The following is a 24,312-nucleotide window of genomic DNA, read 5'->3' on the forward strand; positions in this document are numbered from 1 at the left end:
GCAACAGACACCATAGCCTATCCCGTGTCCATCCTCATAAATAGGTCACTCACGGAGATCAAAGTCCTCACCTTGTGGAAAACATCACATATTATTCCAGAGCACAAAGGGGGTAACTCCTTAGAACTCACCACCTACCACCCAATCGCAATTCTCTCATCTCTATCCAAGATATTAGAAAGAGTTGTCCATTCTCAACTACTTCAGTACCTCTTACAAAACAACTTAATCTCCAAAACCCAACATGGCTTTAGACCATCCCACACCACCACAGCATTACTGTCATTTACAGATATAGTTAACCACAATAGAAACAAGGGACTCTCTGTATCTTTCATTTTCTTAGACTTATCTAAAGCCTTTGACATGGTAGACCATAATATTCTTCTCCAAACTTTATCTACCCTAAACCTCAGCCCCTCCACTATATCATGGTTTATTAGCTACTTATCTGGTCGGCAGCAGGCAGTCCTATGGCAAGACCAGCTGTCCCCCCTGCTACAAGTATCCATAGGTGTCCCTCAAGGATCCATCCTTGGCCCACTACTGTTCTCACTATATACCAACCAAATCAATTCCTCCTCACAGCATCAGTAGTAGAATACGCAGATGACACCACCCTTAAAAGTGCCGCCCCCACCTTAAATGAACTACAAACCCTCACCCAACACACTTTTACTCTAGCCGAAACAATGTTCTCAAACATCAAGCTTATTCTTAACCCCAAAAAAATGAATCTATTTTCGGCCCAGGTCATGCTCCCCCCACTCAACAACAGTTTCACCATCCACTCCAAAGATAACATTCAAATCACTCCAACTGCACACAATAAACTGTTAGGTGTAGAAATAGACAATAACCTCAAATTTGACATCCATATAGCACAAACCATTAAGAAAGTTAATAAAAAAGCTATGACTTCTCCATAGGAACAAACAGTTCATCACAAAACAAACCAAAGCTACTATTGCAAGAATTCATCTCTTATCCGTCCTTCTCTATGCCTCTCCCATCCTTACTAATCTCCGCCAAAGTGATCTGCACAAAATGGAATCTTGTTATAACAAAATAGCCAAGTTCACTACTGAAGCCTCTTACAAATCCCACCACTGTCTTGCCCTTAACCAACTCAATTGGCTCAAGCTACCGCAACTACTTCTGGTCAATCAACTCACAATAGCACAAAATCTCTTCTACCTTCCAGAAAACCGGCCTGCTCTACAATATTTAATTAACCCCCCACATCCCTACCAAAGCCTTACAATCTAGTTCTCAGAACGTAGCAAGTGTTATCAGACACAAAAATGACGCTGGCAAATCTCTCTTTGCCTGCACTATTGACAAAACCTGGAACTCTCTACCTAACCAAATAACCTCCACTATTCTCCACTACTCAATTTAAGAAACTCTTGAAAACCCACTTCTCAAACAATTGGCTATGTTCATGCTACTCCCCAGGCTAATCTGCACCAATACCTTGTTCAAATTCTATACTAAATGCCCCCAATTCCTTTCTTTGTAAAGTTTAATGACCCCAGCTATTTCTGTAACGAAATATTGAGAGTACTCACAATTTAGGAGAAAAAAAAGAATTAATGCCTTTATGTCTATTTTTTATAATCTATTCAAACCCTACTGTTGGATTACTGTATAATCTTAACCTGAATACTTTACTTAATAAATTGTTAAACTATACCTGACTTTTGTTTCCAAGGAACTTATATCTCTGTATAATATTATTTTGAAATTTCTTGTATGCCATGCTACTGGAGCTTATCTCCCCGGGCCTCCACTGAAAATGGATGTGTGTCCAGTCGGACTTTCCCGGTTAACAAATGTAAAATAAAATAAATAAATAAAATTGTTCTATACTATAGTGTTTGCACAATTCCCAGTGCAACTGTCTTGCCACATTATTATGCTTTTCAGTGTACAGGCCCTCTGCCATAAGTATATCACATTCAGCAACAAAATGTGCAGCTGCTTACAATTCCTTTTTACAGAACCTACATGCATTTCTCCCACATGTTCAATGGACTTTGCAAACCAACTTGTACATAGTCCACTATCCTGGGTTGCCATTATTAACCATTCATCCTTTTATTTCAACCCACCTCTCCTTAACTATTCCTGTGCCACCAAATCCTGATCAACATGTGGTTGTTCCAAGAGATCTCTATACTTGCCACTACATTTATGGCTTTTCCACATTTCTTTCCTTCTTACATTCTTTAATTTGCTATTCTGGGACAGTCAGTTCCTGTCTGATTTTTATACAATTCTGGTTCGATTTCCATTCCTGCTTGACACTGGAATGCTTCTGCTAAATTATGCAGAGATTATCTTGGACTTCCTTAAATTCATGCTAAGTACTAGGCTAGCTAGCCTTGTGGGACATTGTAAGCCTAGCTAATTCCCCTATGGTGATAATCAAACCCAGTACCTTGTGTTTGTGAGGTAAACAACTTAACCATTACACAAAACCCCAATCCCTCTCCTTATGTTTTAAAACTTTCACTGCATTTGGATCTGACAAGGTTGGCAGATATGGATGCAGTCCCACAACTGCAGATCTATACACGTAATCAATTTCAAGGAGGCCCATAACCTCCTTCACAGCATGGATTATATAATCTTGGTATACACTGAATTTTATATATTGTTTGATAAGTGTGAAGCATTCTTTTTGCTTTTCTGCCAAATTGATCGAATATCTTTTGGGGCCAGTCGATCACACCAAAACTATAAATTAGAACAGGAAGAGCAAATCAATTTTCAGCTTGGACTTTACTCCTAGTTATTAAGTCTGTTTTCAAAATTAGTTTTAGACTTCTGAAGCATTCTTAACCAAGTTTTATTTGCATTTGTTCATGTTTTATTGCTGGTTCTTTATCAGTTTCCAAACTAATATAAACTCCTTCCTACTCAAGGTTTTAAATCCCATCCCCTTCTCAAATTGATATTTTTTTGAGATTAAAACTTTCCCGATTTAAACGTTGATTTTGCACATTTATCAAGACCAAATGACATTCATGTTGCATCTGAGAAAGTTTTACCCACTTGCAATTGTGCTTTCAACTCTTCATCTGATTAACTATGCAGCTTTAATTCATACACAAAATGCAGATTAGAAGTCTTTAAGCAAGGCTGCTTTCTGGGAGCCAAATAACCAATACCTTATCTGTTTAATGGGTTAAGGGTAAGACAAAAAAATCAACTCGGAATATCCCCTTTTGAATTTTTATCCTAGGGATAATACATTGCCCTCTGTCATGGCTTAACTGCAGATTGGCTTGCCACTATTTCACAGTCACTATAATGTAACTGATCAGTGTAGGATGTATTACGCACATCTGTAAGCACTCATTTATCCATGAATGTGGGATGCCATCAAATTCTAAAATCTAGCTGTGCCATAGTTGTTACAATTTTGAGAAGGGGAAGAATCTCTAGTATAGCTTTATTTAGCAACAGATGACCCTTTTTTCATATGACTACTTTTTTTTTTTTTTGCACCTTTTTGTTCTATTGCCATTTTTGAGTTTTCTTCTAAATGATTATAAACTCTGTTTGCATCAATTCTAGTATATAATTTGCACATCAGAAGACAAGTTGTTGGTCTATAGTTTTTAAGATGGCTTACAGGTTTACTCTAAGTAGGAGTAATGTTTTTCCTCTTAATCAGGTTGAGGTCTGTTTGGGATGTGTACATAAGTAATCCTTACTCAGTGCTAATTTTATGTTGTAAAGATATTAACACTTTTAGCCAGAAGTTATGTACTGCATCTGGGACTAGGGTTTTCAATTTAGAAGCATTCAGAAGCTTTTCTTAACTTTGTTTCAATTTCTCTGGTCGTTAACTTCATCCTATTTCATATCCAGTACATCTGAAATCCTTACTGTTTCTTTTAGTTTTTCTGTCCATTCAGCATCTTTGTTTCACAGGGTCTTTATAAATATTCTTCAAAACATGTCTATTTCTTTTTATTGGTGATGTTTCTATTCATTTTGTACTGTTCATTTACATTTATTTGCATATCTACTGTTTTTCCAGCCTTTGCTGATTATCTTTAGTTTATTATTTGCAACACTGAATGACAGATCATGGTCTGTTCTGACACTGTGTGTTGCTTTTACCATGTCTATCTTTCTAAGCATTTTGTTTTATCTGTTCCCTCTTTATATTCTTCTAACAGTGACACTTCTTGTCTTAATTGTTTCAGTTTTGTTCTCTATTCAATGCTCCCATGATGGCATCTTATTTCTTCCCTTCTTTTACTTACTGCTCTGTTCTTGTGGTAAGATTTTACCTGTTATTAAATTTAGCTGCACAGTAATCTGTCCTAATTATTTATATTAATGAACTTTTGTACTTCTTTCCTACTGAAGGTACCAGAGCATCATCATGTAGCAAGTCATCAGATGCTTCCTGTTCCTCCTTGGTTTGGGGACTCGTTGTTTCATCGTGCTGTGATATTACCAGAGTTTTGTTTTCTACACTAAATCCTTTGCATTGCAGGTAATTAAAACTTTGTTTTTTATTTTTTTCAACTTTTCCATTACTAATCCTCTCTTCTTTTCCCTCTTCACTTCTCTCTGGTGTGAAGCTTTCCATGACCATAGATACAAGATCCATGGAGGGGCGATAATTCGTGCAACCACAGGTTTCCTGTGTTATCAGTAATGAGAACATTTGTGATGGCCCTAATCACACACCATGGATTGGGTGATGATTTCTCCCTTGGGGTTCACTTTTCCAGACACCCACCTTTAAAGGCTACCTCCAATCTGTGGTTTGTTGAGCCTAACACTCACCCCCTGGCCATGTCAACTGCATCATAACCCCTTCACAAAGGGGACTGCTGTATTCTGGGGCTGGATCTGCTCTGCTTCCCCCTCAGGATAGGCAAACACACCTATTCCTGCCAGTTCTGTCAGTCACCTAAGATATGCTAATCAAAGATTTTATTCATCTGTATCACTACCAAATATGAACAGTAAATATAGCTTTGGTTATTACAGCAAACTTTTAAACCTACGTTTTTTTTTCTTATTTGTGATAAAAGTTTACAATTTTGGAATATAAATGCAAAGGATTAAAGCAATACAAGTTATGTTATGCAGACTTGTATTACATCTCTAAATATTTAATCTGAAACAAATATTTTTGCAGAGGAGCTTGTAGCTGAAATACAGACAATGTTAATAACTGAAGAGCTGACTGATTCAAAACAAAAATCTGGAAAATGTTGGCAAACTCATCTAAGTTTATTTTACAAACTTCTGCACTCCCATTACTGTATATACTAACTCTTTCTTAAGTTGCAGCATCCTGGAGTAAGAAACCAATTATTCAAATAATGTAACTTTGCACCACCCAGAAGTACAGGAGCACTAGTACTTGGTATATTTACTGTCTAGGCAGTAGCAAACTACTAACAACTGTACATCTTAGTATGGAGTCAGCACTAGCAAATGCACCTTGCTTCGATCACCTGGCTGGACTTGAAACTGTTTTGAGGTTACTTTAAAGAACACAACTCAGATTTTCATTGCATCTTCCATGTACATACATGGATATGTTTCTCACATGCAAGAGGCTTCAGAATAAATACCAGTTATTGGGGTCAATGTAAGAAGACTAAGCAAAACTAGGTATATGTCTCTACTTCTCTAGGGAGGCATGATCCTTCAGTGCAGACCCTGAATGTCACTTTGTGATTTTCTGACCGACGTGTAGGCACACGTGACTTGAAATAAAGGATGATGACCCCACAGAACATGCACAATGACATCTTGGGCCCTTTATTGTGGCAGAAGAACAGAAATTCCACAAAAAAGTAATGAAAGCAAAAAATGGATCACCATTCTGAAAAATGTCCGAGTCTTTATCATCACAATGACACTAGAAAAGACGCTGGACATGGACTGCTATAAGCAGATTGTTTAACATCATTGCTAATCTGAAGAGAAATGGCTCCAGGCAGATCCGGGTATCTACGAACTGAACGGTCACACTGGAGGATTAAGATTACCTACTTGAGAGAGAAAAAGAAAAAGTTAAAAAAAAAAAAACCCTGTAATCATCTTCCTAGGACTGCTGTAGTCTGATTTTCTTAGGTGAGTATTACTGATGGTCTGTGTATCAGATCTGTAGATATTACAGCAAGTATAATCTGTAAGTAATGCATAAATCAGCAAAGCATTAGGTGGTTTACATTCTTTTTCCAAAACCAAATTTCTCTGATGGACTTTTGTGGTTTACTTAACTGTATCTGTGGAGGTACCACTGATAGAAAAAGGTCATTTTACAAGAGAAATCCAAGGTGGAAACAGTCCCCTTACATAACAGCAAATTTATTTATTTACTTTATTTACATTTGTTAACTGGGTAGTGTCCGACTGGGTTGAAAAAACCCCGTTTTCAGCAGAGACCCGAGGAGAAAAGTTCCACAACAAAACAAACATTACTAAGGTACAAGCAGTAAACTTAGTTTAAGTAGTACGTTGGTAACAATATGTAAATGAGCTTAACAAAAATATTATAGCAACATATAACAGAAATACAATATAAACAAGCATGTCTCAGGCATACAGGAATACTTCACATATATGAGGTACATAAGTCAAGTAGCTTTACAAGGTGAGTCACTTCTGAAAGACAAAAATCGGTCATGCAGTTTTACAAGTTAGGCCATCTGAAGGAACAAAGATTAATAAAGATAAGACAGATAGTGGGACAAATGAAATGGACTATCTTATAGGTTCATAGGTTCATAGGTTCATACTAGACTATCTGCCCTAGGGCATTTATAAGCCTAGCCAGTGTGTGTTTGGCTTTCGTCACCCATTTTAAATTAATTTTGCTATGCCCTTTTTCGAGGTTAGTATACTGTGCCTCTGTCTAACAGTGACACAGAAGTGATACCCGGGGTAAACCTACGATCTCCCATCCACTCAAGATTCCTCTTGAAGAGAGTCAATGAGGGACTGTGCCTAACCTGGACTGGGATTTTATTCCAGAGTGAAGGTAGCCTCTAGGTTATGAATCTGTCCCTCCAGCATGTCCTATTTATTTCAGTGCTGAGGTTCAAGTCTCTCGAGCGCGTAGCTCGATGGGATTTGGATTTTCTGAGGTGCAGCATGTCCATTAATTCCGGGATAGACATGGCTTTATACGTCAGGCAAAGATCGCCTCTGAGCAGGCGGTATACCACTGAGTAGAGCTGGAGTTTCTTGTGTAACAACACATGCTTGCACAATAAATGCCATGGCAACAGCAAACACTTTACTTAGACTGGGACTTCATTTAACTTTCAGTTGTGCTTTATGTACAATGCAGCCACTGATAACTGAAGTATGAAAAGAATTTTAACAATGTTATGAAAAACAAGTCTCATATGATTTTACCACCAACTTAAATAGGAAATGTGGAGAGTTCTAGTTACTAGGGGGAAACCAGTATGGTGGGGAAAAAAACAACATCATTATCCTATTTCAGAATAATTCTTCATTCAATGGAATGTGTAAGGGTAAGTGAGGAGGGAGGGGTCAAATGTTTAGACGGATAACTGGGACAAGACAGACTCAGTGAACATAAAATAAAGGAGCCTGTTAAAGTTCTAACACCCAGCTTTTGTTCCAGATATTCCTGAATTTCACAACTGTCATAATTCTGCAGGAACAGTCTAGATTATTTCAAAGCTCTTCTGGACTCCATTTCTAACCCCCACCCCCCCAAAAAAAAAAAAATAGACAAACTCTCTCATTTCCTGTCTGTTAGCACTATCAGAAGGAAAAGTAGCTGATGGATCACTGTTAATAGTCCGCTACTGCCACCATGTGGCTTGCACTGGGAAAACATTTCTCTTCCCAAAATGCATGTTGAAAACAGTTGAGTAAAAACGTATCAATACTGAATGTTGGTCTGCGAGGGAAATGGACTACATGAAATGATCCACAGCAAAAAAGGAAAAAATGTGAAACTAACAGAATGAGAAATCATGACTTAGAGGCAAACTGAAATAAAAATATATACAGCTGTATGAGGCATGTGCATAACAGACATGTAAATGAAGGATCACTGCTCTAGGAAACTAGGATAGGACTGGGCCACAGGGATATGTCAGCCTTTTAGCCAAATATTATCAGCCATCCACTATCTCTGTCGCATACCTCTAAACTTTTTTGCTGTAGACATCTGGACAAAACCAAAAATAAAGGTGGGACAAAGGCCCAGAACCAGGAAATATGTAAGTATCATTCTAATTCTCTTAACTTTTAATACTCTTAACACTAATCTAATGACGGACTTGACTTTCCTGACTGAATGTAATCCTCCATGATTTACCAGAAAATAATAAATTTATGAGAGAGAGAGAGGCTAAATCAGGGACAGTTGAGAAGGATGCCCTGTGGGTGTCTGGTTCCTGTTTTGCACACTGGTTGTCAGAGGTCAGCATAGCTGTAAAAGGAATACACGAGTACACATTAAGGTCTTTTTAGGAGCCTACCCAAGCAAACTGAGCTACTGGAACTATAAAGGTCCTGTGGCTGGTTTATGGAGTCAATTACTTTTTCGCTCATATTCTGGCCTCATCTCTGGAGAAGGTTTGTCCTACATGGACTGACTCAAAGCTCTGTCACTATACTTTGTTATCTGTATCTTACAGACTGCTAAGAGGTAACCTGTGTTTGTCATACAAGGCATCCTCTGACCGAATGCTGATGGATTTACTGCACATCAGCAAGTCAAATACCATCAGAAATACTCAGTCTAGGGATCTAAACGTCTTCTGCAACATCAACACAATGGTTTGGATGGACAGGTATATCTCACATTGGATACCGCTACTCTGGAACATACTCCTCATCCATGTAAAACAAAGTTCATCCCTGTCCACATTCAAGTGCAAACTGGTTCTCTGGTTGGGTAATAGAACATTTTAACCCAGGACTACTTCTTATGTTATAAACAGAAAGTGGCAGCTCCTAAATGCTTCATCCCATGCATGGGTCCCCTCAACCCATCTATGGTACAGCCCCAGTTAGTCTTGCTAGACTAATCAACCACAGGATGGGCAAGGTCAATGTGATACCAAATGGGATAGGTTAATTGAAGCACTAAAAGGGGAAACTAGCTAGGCTTAAAATGGCTAGCAAGGCAGCTAGCCTACTACTAAACTATGAACCTATTTACTTCAAGTAAAATGTTTTCTTGTTGAGACAATTCACCCTTTTCCTTGCAGCTTTGTTGAAGTAGACTCCCAAATGAAGATAATCTAAACCTCTGAGGTCTACCCCTTCATACACTGCTCTTTCACTGCCTCCCAGCTCAACAAAATAGACGTAGCAGGCAAACCCACTATCTGACACATGATCTGAATGAAAGCTAATTTTTATACAGTAGAAGAAAACAGTAAAAAGATATCACCATACAGGGAAAAGTTTAATATTATGTTTGTGTGTGTGTGTATGGGGGGGGGGGGTACATATGGAAAAGCATACTCACCCCCCCACACACTTTGTGTACTTGAACTGTCTTGTCTATTACACTCCTCTGTTTGTGGTCATTTTAATTTTTTACCTCTCAAAAATTGACTGTGGAACTTGGGTGGATTAGGGTGGGGAAAAGTGGAAAGGAGGTAACAGTCATGGTGAACTTTGGTTAAATCTGTCTTTTCCTTTCCAATTTGAAATGTAAGTGCTTGCTGTTGTTAATTCAACTGAAAAGGAGTTTACTTCTTTAAAAATCGCTTCTTATTTGTACTGAAAAACTTCTGATACTGAAAAGTACTACTAAACCTAAATTCCCTTGAGTACCCATTTCCCTATAGGTCCTTTTCTGACTCAGTTACACAGCAACCTTTTTCACTATTCTAGCATGTCGAAGGGTCAGTTGCTGGCGTCCTCTCCTGTTCAGCTGGTGAATCTGGGAATCTTGAGGCAATGTTACAATTGCCTCGTACACAGACAACCCTCTCCTCCTCCCAACAAATACAAACATACGCGAGAGATGCAACTATATAGCCAAACTGGAGGCTGAGCTCTCTCAACTCAGGACTGGCAAGACCAGTCAGGAGGAGAAGGTAACCATGCACACCACAAACCCAGTCTCACATAGAACTATCACAACTGCAAACCAAACACATAAACACACAAAAACATACTCGGAGGCAATGATTAAAAATCTACCAAAACAACAGAGGCCTCCAAAGCAGACACCCAAGCAACCGCCACCTCAAGACATAGCACATGCAACACATAGTTCACAAAGTCAGTGTGCTAAACAGTCACAGCCGTTAAGGCCAACCAACATGCCAGAAACACTTGTAATAAGTGACTCCATAGTCAGACACACTGACGTCCCGCTCACCAGATTGAACACAGAAAAGGTCACAGTAAGCTGCCTGTCGGGCGCCAGAATCCGCCACATAACACAAGCACTCAGGTCACTCCACAGCAAGTACAAATATGACTCAGTCATTGTCCATGCCGGTGTGAACGACCTGAGACGTACCTCCCTGGACTACATGAAAAGAGACATAGAGGAGCTCTCTGATTATGTAGCCCAGGCCGGTACGACCCTGACCCTGAGCAGCATCTTACCCTCACCAAGAATGATGCCACAGTACAAAGACAAAATGATCAGTTTTAACAATTGGCTTAATTACTGCTGTCATTCTAAGGGGATCCAATGTCTGTCTGCTTGGGATGACATGCTTGACAAGCCATGCTGCTTTGCAGGGGATGGCTTGCACCTGTCACCCCTGGGCTTCCGGATATTGGCCGAGGCTCTTGCCACCCCCATAGTGCCTTTTTTAGGCAAGGCTCAAATGACAAACCTACCTCCCTAGAAAACACAAGTGGAAAAAAACTAAGGGTAATGCTGCTCAATGCCAGAAGTCTAAACCTCAAGATGCACGCTCTCGAAGCCCTCCTCAGTATGGAGAACACTGATGTCTGTGCAGTGACTGAAACCTGGTTCAAGGCTCCTGAGAGCACCCCAGCACTATCAGGTTTTACCTCATATCATGCTTTCCGGCCCCAAAATTCGGACCGAACCACAAAAGGAGGGGGAGTATCCATATTCATCAAAGATACCCACACCTCCAGGTTAGTGGCAACACACGAAGCATCGGAGACCATCCATGTGCAACTAACCATAGGCAAAACTGCCCTACAGTTTGTAGCATGCTACAGACCACCCTCTCAAACTCAGGAACCCCACACAGCCTTCCTGAAGACACTGGAGAGTAAGAATGTCTCTCCAAATACCATCATATTGGGAGACTTCAACTACCCAAACATAGACTGGGAACATTACTCAAGCCCCAACACCCTAGCCCAAAGGTTCCTAGAATTCATAAACTCAAATGCGATGGAACAACTAGTCACCATTCCCACAAGAGGAGATAATATACTAGACCTGATCATCACAAACATGGGGACAAAATGCTCCACACCGGAAGTATATCCCTCATTGGTGAGATCAGACCATAAATTAATCTCACTGGAAATCCACATCCCGTCCCCACCCCCTGCACAAAAGACCACAGTGAAGAACTTCTCAAAAGCCAACTTCACACTTCTTAAGACTGAAGTGGTATCCTTCAAGGCCCCTGGGCCAGTGGAAACCACTACCCACACTGCTAAATCCCTTACAAATGCCTTCTACGAGCACCTTCAAGAATGCATGGATCATGCAATCCCAAATAAAACCAAGACCCATTCCCCCAAAGGCAGGCGCCCAGTCTGGTGGACCCCAGCCATAAACAAACTTTACAACAAGAGGAGGAAGCTACTACATGACAGAGAAAAATCCCTAAAAGGGAAGGCATCTCTGATCAGTACTAGCAAAAAACTACGATCACTCATAAAATCATCCAAGGCCAACTTTGAGAGAAAAATCACAAAAGACAATCACAAGGCCTTCTTTAGCTATGTTAGAAACCTGGGTGGAAACTCCCAGATATGCTCAGAGTTAGTCCAAAATGACACAAAATACACTGAACCCACAGACATTGCCAACATTCTGGCAGACAGGTTCAGTGCAAATTTCTCCTCCCCCTCCCCCCCAAAAGGAGAAATATCTATCCCAGCAGAGTGTAGCCTCCCAAACATCTCAGATGCCCAGGTGAGAGCCGCCCTCTCTAAAGCTAAAAACACAGCATCAATGGGATCGGACGGTGTCCCGGGCTGTGTGCTACATGAACTTAAAGAGGAACTAAACCTACACATAAGGCTGCTGTTTAATCTTAGCCTTACTACAGGATACGTACCCAAAGAATGGCGTATGGCAACAGTGGTCCCACTCCACAAAGGCGGTGCTTCTACGGACCCTGGAAATTACCGCCCCATAAGCTTGACGAGCCTGGTCTGCAAAGCTATGGAGAGGATCATTATGGAAACTCATAAACAAAGACATTGGGGACCAACAGACATTGGATCCTACCCAATTTGGCTTTGTCAAGGGCAGATCCTGCCTTTTGAACTTGGTCGACTTTTGTGAAACAGTCACTAAGGCCATTGATGAGGGTAAGGCAGTTCACACAGCCTACCTTGACCTTGCAAAAGCCTTCGACACAGTACCCCACTTGGGCATCATAGACAAACTCACCAGCTTAAATGTAAACCCATGTGTCACAAGATGGGTTGCAAACTGGCTCAAGGACAGAACCCACATGGTCAGAGTTTGCTGGAGCCATGTCAGACTCTAAGCCGGTCACAAGCGGTGTCCCACAGGGCTCAGTCCTGGGACCCCTCTTGTTCGGCATTTATTTTTCCGAGGTGCAGGCAAACATAGGAGGATTGTGGCTGACAAAGTTCGCAGATGACTGCAAACTGGGCGCCATAATTGATACTCCAGCGGACACAAGCATCCTTCAGAGAGGCCTCATAGAAACGGATAATTGGTGCCAGAGCCATGGCCTTAAGCTGAATACCAAAAAATGTATAGTCATACCCTTTGGGAAAAACAAGGTACCCACAAATTACCACATAGGTGGTAATCCATTAAGTACGGAAGAGGTAATCAAGGACCTAGGGACCCAAGTTGACAGTAACCACTCATTTGACACTCACATTGCCAAAGTGGTTAGGAAGACCTTCTATACTGCCCACCTTATCATGAAGGGATTCACATCTAGATCAAGAGAGGTCATTGTGCCCCTGTACTCTTCTCTTATCAGGCCAATGATTGAGTACAATGCCCCATTTGGGATGTATCTTACCAGACACCTGCAGCAGTTGGAAAGACCCCAAAAGTTCCTCACCAAGAGGATAAAAGGTCTCAAACATATGTCATATGCTGCCCAGCTGAAGAAACTCCAGTTCTATTCAGTCGCATACCGCCTACTCAGAGGTGATCTGTGCCTGACGTACAAGGCCATGTCCAATCCGGAATTAATGGACATGCTCTACCTCAAAAAAATCCAAATCCACCAGAGCCACGAGAGCAAGAGACTTGAACCTCAACACAGAAATAAATAGGACGTGCTGGAGGGACAGATTCATAACCCAGAGGCTCCCTACACACTGGAACAGAATCCCAGTCCATGTTAGGCAGAGCCCCTCACTAACTCTATTCAAGAGAAATCTTGACGAGTGGATGGGAGATCGTAGGTTTACCCCGGGGGTCATCTCTGTGTCACTACTAGACAGAGGCACAGTTAACTAAACCCTAAATGGGCGTAGTATTCTCATCCTAAGGGTGGTGTAAGCCACAGACACTCTGGCTAGGCTTATAAATGCCCTAGGGCAGATAGCCTAGTACAAACCTATGAACCTATAAGGCATTTCTACAAATGACTATTTTTACTTTCTGAACTAATATCTGCTGACTGACAAGACAGAATTTGTGTACATTAAGTAAATTAGATTGACTACTATTCTTGTAAGACTCTGCTGTAATCTGAGCTAGTCTTAAAATGACCACTGACCTGGAAGGCCTAAACAATTTGCTAGTATTCTCCATCAGTATATGTGTTATCCTATTTTTACTTAATCTCCGAACCCTCTCAAATGGTAGATATGCAAAAAATGTGCAGGTTTCCAGCTGGTTAAATGCTGCTGAACAGATACAATATCTGGTATACCAAATTTATATGAATGCTCCCTTCGAAAAAATGAGAGAAGGTAGGTAATGGAGACTGTATATTTGGACAATAATTTTCTTTTAAAACCACCTTAATGTGCTGGTGATATTCTATGCCCTTTGTATCTGTGAGTTTTATGTATCTTTTCAGAAAAGGTTTCTCTATAAACCACCTGAAAAGATTAAAGTTTATATCTTAAAACTCTGCTGGCATAAAGGACAAATTCTCTTTATCTGATTGCTGAGTGGAGACTGAAAGTACATAAAACCTCCATCATTACACAAGTCATTGTGAAGGTATATTTCTGTTTTCCATTTTACTCTACGCAGAAGCTTGCCTCTGTTCTATCCACAGACTGATGCTAACTTAAAAGTTACAGTACATTTTTCTGTACTATACTGTAGTGTCCTTACAAAAGTTCTGGGGCCAAAGAAAGGCTGCAATACGACTAGGGCCAAATTAGCTGCAGCAATAGCAAGCCTAGGTTAACAAAACAATGCAGAAGTTCTGGTTCCCTTATCTCCGATGCCCCTGGATCTGAAAGCAAAACCGGGTATACAAAGGTACGAACAATGTGTTGCAGGGGCACTTTATTTTTGGCACTGCTGAGGTCGGTTGAGAAAAATTTGGTGATCCTGAAATATGACTTCATTCTTCATATCTTGCTGCTTTTCTCAAAATTAGAAATGGAATAGGCAGATATACTTTGTTCAGATCACTTGTTGCTCTGGTTTAAGAATTGCTCAACCATATAGTTTTTCTTTGCAATAACACACTTTGCTTGCTTTCTTTTATTTAAAAACAGTAAAAGCAAGAACATATGGAGACAAAAATGTGATTTGTGGTATTTAACATGGCCATACAACCACACACACACACACACACACACACACACACACAAATTACAACCACTTTGAAGACTTCTGAAGAAAATCAGATTGCGGATAAGAAGCAATGAAGAAAAAAAAAGCTCTTATGCTAACACAAAATGTTAAGAGTGACGCAGGGAAGAGCAGTGCAAAGTTCTAGCACTACATGCAGTCTGTACACAAGTGAAATGTGGATGTTACACCAGTGTCTGTCTTCATATAGTCAAGATACTCCTGATGAAAATTCAGGCCAGACACTATACATAAGGCAGACCTTCAGATTTACTTCCATAGTGACCCTCCCTGGGAATGGGTTGTGCTGTATACTCTTAAAAGACAGCAGCCCCCCCCCCCCCCCAAGAAAAAAAAAAACAATATTGTGGTGATAGCTAATAACTCCACTGCATTCTGTGTATCACTCTCTTCCAATAAAACAAAAAGTGAGACTGTATGTAATGCCAGTATAAGCAACGACCGCTTCATTTCTTAAGAGTTTTGCAAGCTCACATTAGTTGCAACTCAAGGTTAGAAAAATGCAGTTAAGTCTGTATAATCCAGGCAATTGATTTCCTGTTCCTTTCTATTCCTCTGGATGTCACAGTGGCTCATTTTACATTAGGTGACAGCACAAAAAGCTTCAGTGTTGCCAGCTGCCAAAGACTGGTGGCCTGTGTTCAGTTAAATAAACTTCAAGCTTCATAAATTTTGTGAAAACAATAATCCAAGTGCCCACTGCAAGATAAAAATGTTTCAAGCCAAAATGAAAGAGCTATACTCACTATATAATGACAGACTTACAAGACCAAGTCCATCCTCCTTGATTACAGGACTTTATGTTGAAAGGGACTACAGAACTGCTCCTTTTTTGCGATAACTTGAGTACAAAGGGAACATCTTCCTGATTTCCATAGGTATATCACAAGGCAAAGAAAGCAAGAGCAACATCTATGAGGAAATGAAAACGCTGTGAGAACCTCCCAGTCAAAAAGGGCACACTGACAGAAATAAGGAAGACGAGTTGTAGAGAAATATGGACCTGCTCCTACTCGTTTAGTATGTTTATAACTTTGTTAGGTCAATACTGATCAAAAAATACCTCTAAAGATAGCATCTCCCAGATCAAGTTGGAGAACAGTGGACCTTAACATGTCTTACAAAGGGTCCATGACCCCTAAATCATTATCACAGTTGTGACAGGGGAGAACTGTCTAGGCATGATGGAGATTGGCAGAAGTTCCTTCTGATGTATGGTTATTAGAGATCAGATCCACATTAGACAACCTGTACGAAAGTGAAGCATTGTGTGATTAGCTAGACAAAAAGTACAGTTTTGTACCTACCACAAATGCAGATGTTCGAGTGTTCACCCTGCTGCAGTCATCACACTTGGGTTATCCTGCCATCAGGCGGTCCCGCAGTTGGCCCGAGTTCCAAAGTCTTGGTCCGGCGTCGGTTGCTGTCGCTTCTTCCCTGACGTCAGAGCGGCAGGGGTATACAAGAGGCATCCAATGCCATTTTCTTCAGTTTTTCTTGCCCCAGATGTCAGGTGCCCCCAATAGGTAGGCAATATATAGATATATATATATATATATATATATATATATATATAGCTAGGTAAAAATAAAACAATACGTTTAAGCACAAGCAAATATATCACAGAGGTTGAATAGGATAAAGTGGTATAGATAAGTTCAGCTAGTTCAGAGGGGATGGAGGGAGGGTAACCTGGACTGCAGCAGGGTGAACACTTGAACATCTACATTTATGGTAGGTACAAAACTGTACTATGTTCATCGTGTTACCCCGCTGCAGTCATCACACTTGGGTTGAATCCCAAAGCTAAGGATGGGAGGTGGAGTTAAACAGGGTTAGAAGGAGCTAGTAGGCCCTGCAAAACTGCAGTGGCAAAACCAGCTCTAGTCTTAGAATATAGAGGTAAGTGATGGTGTTTGGTGAAGGTGTGCACTGAACTCCAAGTTGCAGCTTCCAGAATATCCTTGGTTGGCACTCCCCTGAGAAAGGCTGCTGATGTAGCTGTAGCCCTGGTGGAGTGGGACCTAATGTTAGCAGGTACCGGTTTCCCATGATGTGTGTAGCAGAAACGTATGCAATGCCCTATCCATTTAGAAATGGTCTGTTTTGAGATAGCTTTTCCTTGTGATTCTGTAGCATAGGCTACAAAGAGCTGGTCAGAATGTCTGAAAGCCTTAGTTTTATCCAAGTAGTAACGTAATTGCCTGTGAATGTCCAAAGAGTGCAGGAGTCTTTCTCCTTTGTTCTGGGGATTTGGGAAAAAAGATGAGCAAATGAATGGTTTGGTTTAGGGTCACACTGGATACCACCTTTGACATAAAGGAAGGGTTAGTTTGTAGAGAGACTCTGTCTTGATGAAAAATGAGGAAAGGCTCCACTGCCATTAGTGCCTGTAGCTCTGAGACTCTTCTAGCTGAGGTTGTTGCAAGTAGCAGGACAGTTTTCCATGAAAGAAATTTTAAATCAGCTGAAAAAGCTGGTTCAAAGGGGAGCAGTGTAAGCTTTTCCAGAACAAAGTTGAGATCCCAAGTAGGTGTTGGTACTCTTCTTGGCGGTTTTATGTTCTTAGCCCCTCTGAGGTACTGTCTTAGAAGTGGATGTGAGAATAAAGGAGGATTCATGTTGTAATGAGCTGAAATTGCTGAGGCGTGGATCTTAATAGATGAAAAGGAAAGACCTTTGTGCAACATCTCAGTTAAATATTGTAGAATCTGAGGAATGTTTGGATTAAGGGGATTTTGGCCTTTAGCCTGGTTCCAGGTGCAAAATCTTCTCCATTTGTCAGAGTAGGTTTTCCTGGTGCTGGGCCTCCTGGCCTCCAGAACGACATCCATAACTGCTTTGGATAGAGGTGTTGGCTGGTTGTTTAGGTTATTTGCCATGCAGCCAGGTTTAAAGTCTTGAGCTGGCTGTGTAGAATCTGATTGTCTCGCTGGGTGAGCAGGTGAGGAAGTTGTGGTAAAATCCATGGTGGGCAGTGGGCCATGTTCCTTAAAATTGGATACCAATGTTGGCGTGGCCAGTCTGGTGCAATGAGTATCATTTGTGGCCTCTGTAACCTGACTTTCAGCAGTACCTTTGCTAGAAGAGGCAGTGGAGGAAAGGCATACACTGTTAATGTTTTCCAACTGAATGAAAGGGCGTCCACTTTCCAAGCTTGTGGATGGAATGTCCTTGTGCAAATTTTTTTTGAAGTTGGTAGTTTTGGGGGCTTGCAAACAGATCTATGTCTGGGCGTCCCCATTTTTGAGCTATCACTGCAAATACTTGTGGATCTAGTTTCCACTCGTGTGGATCCATGATGTTTCTGCTTAGGTCGTCTGCCAATGTGTTTTTCTTTCCTGGCAGGAATTGTGCTTGTAATTGAACCTGGTAAGACAGTGCAGTGTTCCGCAAGGTCATTGCTTGACTGTATTGAGGGTAGGAATGTGTGCCCCCTTGCTTATGTACCACATTACTGTGGTATTGTCCGTCTTTATCATTAGTTGTCCTGGCTGTAAGAGGTTCTTGAAAACTGTTAGGGCATTCTGTACTGCTAGCATTTCTTTCTGATTGATATGTAGATGCCTCTGATCTGTAGTCCATTTGCCCTGAATGCACTGTCCTGCCATGTGTGCTCCCCAGGCATAGTCTGATGCATCTGTTGTCATAGTTTGCCTGGCTGTGGGTAAGGTGAAAGGCTGACCCTTGTTGAGGTGACATGCCTCTGCCCACCATAGGAACTCCTGTTGAAGGCAGGGAATGAGTGGTATCATTGTTTCCAAGCTGTGGCTGTGCTGAGTCCATACGCTTTTCAGGTACCATTGTAATTTCCTCATATGCAGTTTTGCAAATGGTAATAGTAGTATGCAAGATGCCATGAATCCCAAGGCCTGCAGAAATTTTCTTGCAGGGAGTTGGGTCTTTGTTGCCATTATTTTGAAATACCGAGTCAGCTGTTGTTTCTTGTCTGGCGTGAGATAAGCCATCTGGGCCGTTGTATTCAAGCTGGCACCCAGGAATATTATGTTTTGTGAGGGCACTAGTTTTGATTTCTTTTTGTTTACTGTGTACCCTAGGCAACTTAGAAGGTGTTTGACAAATGCCAGATGCTTTAAAAGAATGTCCCTGCTTTCTGCTTGAATAAGGCAGTCGTCCAGGTATGGGTATATTTGAATTCCTCTTTGTCTGCAGTATGCAATTACTGGTGCCAGGCATTTTGTGAAGACCATGGGTGCAGTAGATAAGCCAAAGGGCAGTGTAGAGAATTGATAATGCGTTGAACCTGCAATGAAGCGGAGGTATCTTCTGCAATTTTGTCTGATAGGGACATGCAGGTATGCCTCCTTGAGGTCCAACGTTACTAGCCAAGCATTCTTGCCCAGCATGGGAAGAAGCTGCTGTAGTGTTAGCATCTTGAATTTTGGTACTTGCAGATAGGTGTTCAGAATTGAAAGATCCAGAATGGGTCTCCACGCTTTGTCCTTTCTTGGGACTAGAAAGAGTCTTGAGTAAAATCCTTGTCCTTGCTCCTGTGTAGGTACCTGTTGAATGGCTCTCATGTCCATGAGAGCTGTAATTTGGTTCTGTGCCTCTGCCCATTGATTTGGTGGCAGGTTTGGCATTCCTTTTATCCTTGGTAAGGTATGAAAGCGGAATCTGTATCCTTGAGAGACAATGCCTAGAACCCATTTGTCTTTTGTGATGATGTGCCAGTTGTCTGCAAAAAATGCTAATTTTCCTCCCAAGGGAGCTGCTAGGAGAGATTTGCTTGGTAGTTTGAGGATTGAGTCATTGTGATTGTCTTCTGCTAGCCTGGGGCCTGTCTTTTCCTCCTTTCTGGGTATCAGAACCCCATTGGTGAGGTTTGTAAGGGCCTTGTGACTGACCTCTGCCCCTTGGGCGCCTGTATTTGCCTCTCTGTGATCTGTCAGAAGCTGGAAAGGACTAGTTTTTTGTTGGCCAGTTTCTGCTGAAACGAGGGGGTTGTACCTGCAAAAAATCCTTGACCGTCTGCATAGACTTTGCCTCATCCTCCATTTTCTTTAAAACCTCTTCTGCTTTGATACCAAATAATACATTCTTCTGTAAAGGTGCATCCAATAATTTTGCTTTAACATGATCAGGAAGGGTTTGTTCTTTTAACTAAGCATGCCTACGTATGACAGAGCCAGTAACAGCTGCTCTACAAGAAGCTTCCAGTGAATCAAATCCACATTGTAAAGTATGTTTGCCCACCTGTTCAGCTGCATGCAACAGATCCTGCATTTCCTTGAAATCAGACTGTTCAGTAAGTGTGCTCATTTTTTGTTTTAATTGAGACATTAGGAATTGCTGATATTTCAGCATGTGAAACTGACAATTTAATGCTCTCATAGCCAGAGTTGCTGAGGTGTATATTTTCTTTCCCCATCTATCTAGGGCTCTGGAATCCCTTTCAGAGGGCACAGGATTTTTAGCCATAGAAGCTTTAGCTCTCTTAGGACCCTGGGAAATTGTTTCCGGGTCAGCCACAGGGCTTTTATAAAGGAATTTGTGAGAGTCTGGTACACTGTAGTATCTGTCTGGTTTGGCTGGAGCAGGAGGTAGAGAGTCTGGATTTGGACTAGACTCCAAGTAAACATCATCCACAATATCCAAAACTGGAGGGATAGCAAGAGGTCTGTGCTGGGGTAGTAAAAGGAACTCTCGGAGCCTTTTCTTAGAATCAGAGTAGTCCTGACCTTCCCAGTGGAAATGTTCCCTCATGGTATGTAAAGTTTCCCCAAAGGAGTAGTCTTCTGGGGGAGATGCTTAGGGAATAGAGTCTTCAGCATCAGAGTCTTCATAAGGTGAAAAAGTGTAATCCTGTTCCTCAGAAGAATCTGAGGAAATTGAAACCTGGTCCGAGGAAGCATAATCCTCCTCTTGTCTTGGTCTTTTATCAGGAGGGGAATGGGAACCCCTGATTAGGGTAATCAAATCTTCAGCCATCTTAAGCATCTGTTTCCTAGTCATGGGGCCTTGAACTGTAGACTGATGTACAGTCTTCTTTGGTTTTAAAGGAGTTTTAAGCTTAGCATAAGATTTAATGGTGAGTGTAGTCGGTCTGAAGACACCTTCTGTGTCTGAAGGTGTTTCCACTGCACCGGGGTCTACTTCTGCTCCGGTGTTGGAAGGGCCTAATGAAGATGGCTGCGTCGGCCTAGTAGACTCCGCTTGAGAATCCGCAGCTGCCTTGGGTTCCAGTTTTGCGGTCGTCAGGGGCTGCGTAGGTGCCTCACTGAAAACCGGAGAACCGGCGACAGGCCCAGCAGAGGCCTCGGAGTCTGGCTTGTTCCTAGGCTGCCTGTCCTTATCCTTGCGTTTTTATGCATGCCGGTCATTGGCTACTCCGACGGCATGATATAATTAAATTTCCTACCAAAGTAATGTCGTGCGAATTCAAAACGGTGTTTGATAGTTCGTTTAATAAACCTAGCACAAAACCGACAACCTGTGACGTCGTGGTCTGGGCCTAGGCAAGGAATACAAAAGGAATGGAAGTCCTTATGAGGTATTTGCTTCCCACAAGAAATGCAATTGTTAACGTTTTCTGACATAGGACTGAGGCAAGAAAAGGTTCCCCAACGGGGTACTTAGATTTATTGAAGACTTCGGACTGAAATTCGAATCGAAAATCTCAGGTGTCGGCCGACCGGCACTTGCGAACTGCTTCTGCTTCGGGCATTGCGTGGCAAGAAAGACTGAAGAAAATGGCATTGGATGCCTCTTATATACCACTGCTGCTCTGACATCAGGAAGAAGTGACAGCAACCGACGCCGGACCAAGACTTTGGAACTCGGGCCGACTGCGGGACCGCCTGACGGCAGGATAACCCAAGTGTGATGACTGCAGCAGGGTTTCACGATGAACATCAGAATCCTATGAAGTAGCCGGAAATTAATGAAACTGACAGTTAAATACAGAGAATAGCTGAGCACCTAAAACGTACATAGGATGAAATGTTGGCAGCACAAGGGGTTTGGTACAGACAAAACAGCATTATGTCAATAACCTACAAAGGGTATAGTTATTACCATTTAGAATTCCAGTAATGTTGCAAACCCCTCAGGCTGACAGGGAAGGACAATTGCAGTTTACAAACACTGAAATAAGCACATACCCATGTTATATTACCAGAACCAGCCTACAAGCATGAACACTGCCAGGCAGTCTAGTGTCGGAGTCAATTTCTTATGAAAATATAAACTGGAATTGGGTATCTTCTCAGCTGACAAGATCATCAGTATAACATATGAACTGACACTCTGGAACTTTGCAGTGTAACTGCAACTCCCTTGTACCATTTCCATGGTAGGGTTTAAAAGGTTTCACATAAAACAGCATAAAGAATCTGCAGACTGTTGAAGAGAGAGGGGAAGATGTGATATAGCAGAATCTGAAATGTTATTCTAATCTGCCTGCTGCGTTATGTCAAATGTAATATAAGTTACAGTTGTGGCAGGTATAATATTAAAAAGCTACAGATGCAGATGTACACAAGTCCTTGCAGGTAGTGACATCTGCACTGAACCTTGCACAGGCCTTCAAGGAATCAAAGGAAAATGTGCCACATGAAGGGGCAATACAGTAGATCTGACACTTGCAAGACTTAATAATACACAACTCAAAAATCAAATAAAAATAAAGGTAGAAAAACAACCAAAAAAACAGTGACCCAATAAAAACCAGGTAAATTTTATTCACTCTCTAACTCTCTGATGTCTCGGCTGGAATGCCTTCAAAGGAGAATACACACACAAAAAACGCTCCATATAAATAGCATTACCAATTGTTTGTGTTTTTCGGCTTTTCCTGGTTAGGGGTCGCCACAGCGGAACTCCGGTCCACTAATGATTGGTAGTTGATTTTTACAGGCCGAGTTACCAGCCCTGACGCACAATTCACGCATGTCTCCACGCAGAAGACGCTCTAGCTGAGAATCGAACCAGACAGCATCTTACTGTGAGGCGACAATGCTACCGCAGCACCACCACTGCGGATAAATAGCATTACCAATTATTCAATAAAAATTAAATTAAAGAAAATCACATACATAATTAAAGGAGAAATCTCCAATTAAGTTCAGAATTCATACTATTAGGTATAAGAGTATGGTACGGCTATGGAGGCAGTATTTGCCCCTGCATATGCCAACCTGAGTATGGGGTTGTTTGAACTAGAATGTATATATAGATCTTCATTTTACATACATGTTAAATTTTATGCTCGGTTTATTGATGATCTAATTTTTTTGTGTGATGGGGGAGAAGAGAAGGTGGATGAGTTTATTGAGCATGTACAGTCCAATATATTTAACTTGTTATTTGATGGCATACAAAGGGGCAAAAGAGTATCCTTTTTGGATGCCGAACTGGATATTTCTAGACCTAGTGGGTTACATACTAAAGTACACAGAAAATTTGATGAAATTAATCAGTATTTAAAAGCATCCAGTTGTCATCCCCCACATACAATTGAAGCCCTCCCCTATGGGGAAATGGTGTGGATTAGTAGGTTATGTAATGACCCTACAGAACTTCAGGAGGAGATGTTGAGAACAAGCCTGATGTTTGAATCTAGGTGTTATAGTAGTTCTGTTATTGATAGAGCAATTAACTAAGATAAAAAGAGAGAGAGAGAGTTACCCCAGGTGCAAAAAAGTCAGTAATATATGTGATGGGAGTCAAACTGACATTTATTTTGTGTCTTATAGCTGTTTTAGTGACCTTCTAACAGGTTTGGTGAAATACTGCTGGCAGTACATGCAATGTGGTGGAGATTCTCAGTTATGGTTAACTGAGAAACTAAAATTTTCATTTAAGGTGGGGAAGAGTCTAAAAAACTTTTTAGTGAAAGGCAAATTTATTATGCCTACTGTGAATGCACACAATTTGAGATCTAATATCGGTACTCATGTATGCAATAGATGCATGGCTTGTAAACATATTGTAAATAGTTTTGGGAATAATGGTGGATGCAGATTTGCAGTGAAAGGTTTCTTTAGATGGGATACCACTGGTATAATCTATGCCCTTAAATGGCCATGTAATAAATGTGTTTATATCACGTTATCGAAAGATGAAAATAGCGAATGCTACTTCATTGAACCTAAAATATCGAAACCACATAATATCGAACATTCAGAACAGCAAATTTTTTTCCTTGGGAAAAAATTTGATATTCAGAAACACATACACACAACACAAGCACACCTAAAAAACATCAATACACACATACATACACTTATAATCCTACAACTAACCCTACACTAAACTATACATACACTACTATCTAGCCACTTACTTTAACC

The 24,312-nt window shown here is 41.1% G+C and overlaps 1 long non-coding RNA gene across 3 annotated transcripts in view; it reads right to left on the reverse strand.

Annotated features, from left to right (window-relative positions):
- LOC122806589 overlaps nt 1-24,312 on the reverse strand; it is a 727,223-nt gene that overhangs the window by 66,622 nt on the left and 636,289 nt on the right. Inside the window, exon 4 of one of the 3 annotated variants that reach the window (XR_006365526.1) lies at nt 1,909-6,038. The exons of the other annotated variants lie outside the window; for them this stretch is intronic. This is a non-coding gene — a long non-coding RNA (uncharacterized LOC122806589). Of the gene's footprint in view, nt 1-1,908; nt 6,039-24,312 lie in introns of those variants that run through there. 3 annotated transcript variants of the gene reach the window in all.

Source organism: Protopterus annectens, chromosome 7.part0, assembly GCF_019279795.1.
Source record: "Protopterus annectens isolate FY-2018-M chromosome 7.part0, PAN1.0, whole genome shotgun sequence".
NCBI classification, from domain to species: domain Eukaryota; kingdom Metazoa; phylum Chordata; order Ceratodontiformes; family Protopteridae; genus Protopterus; species Protopterus annectens.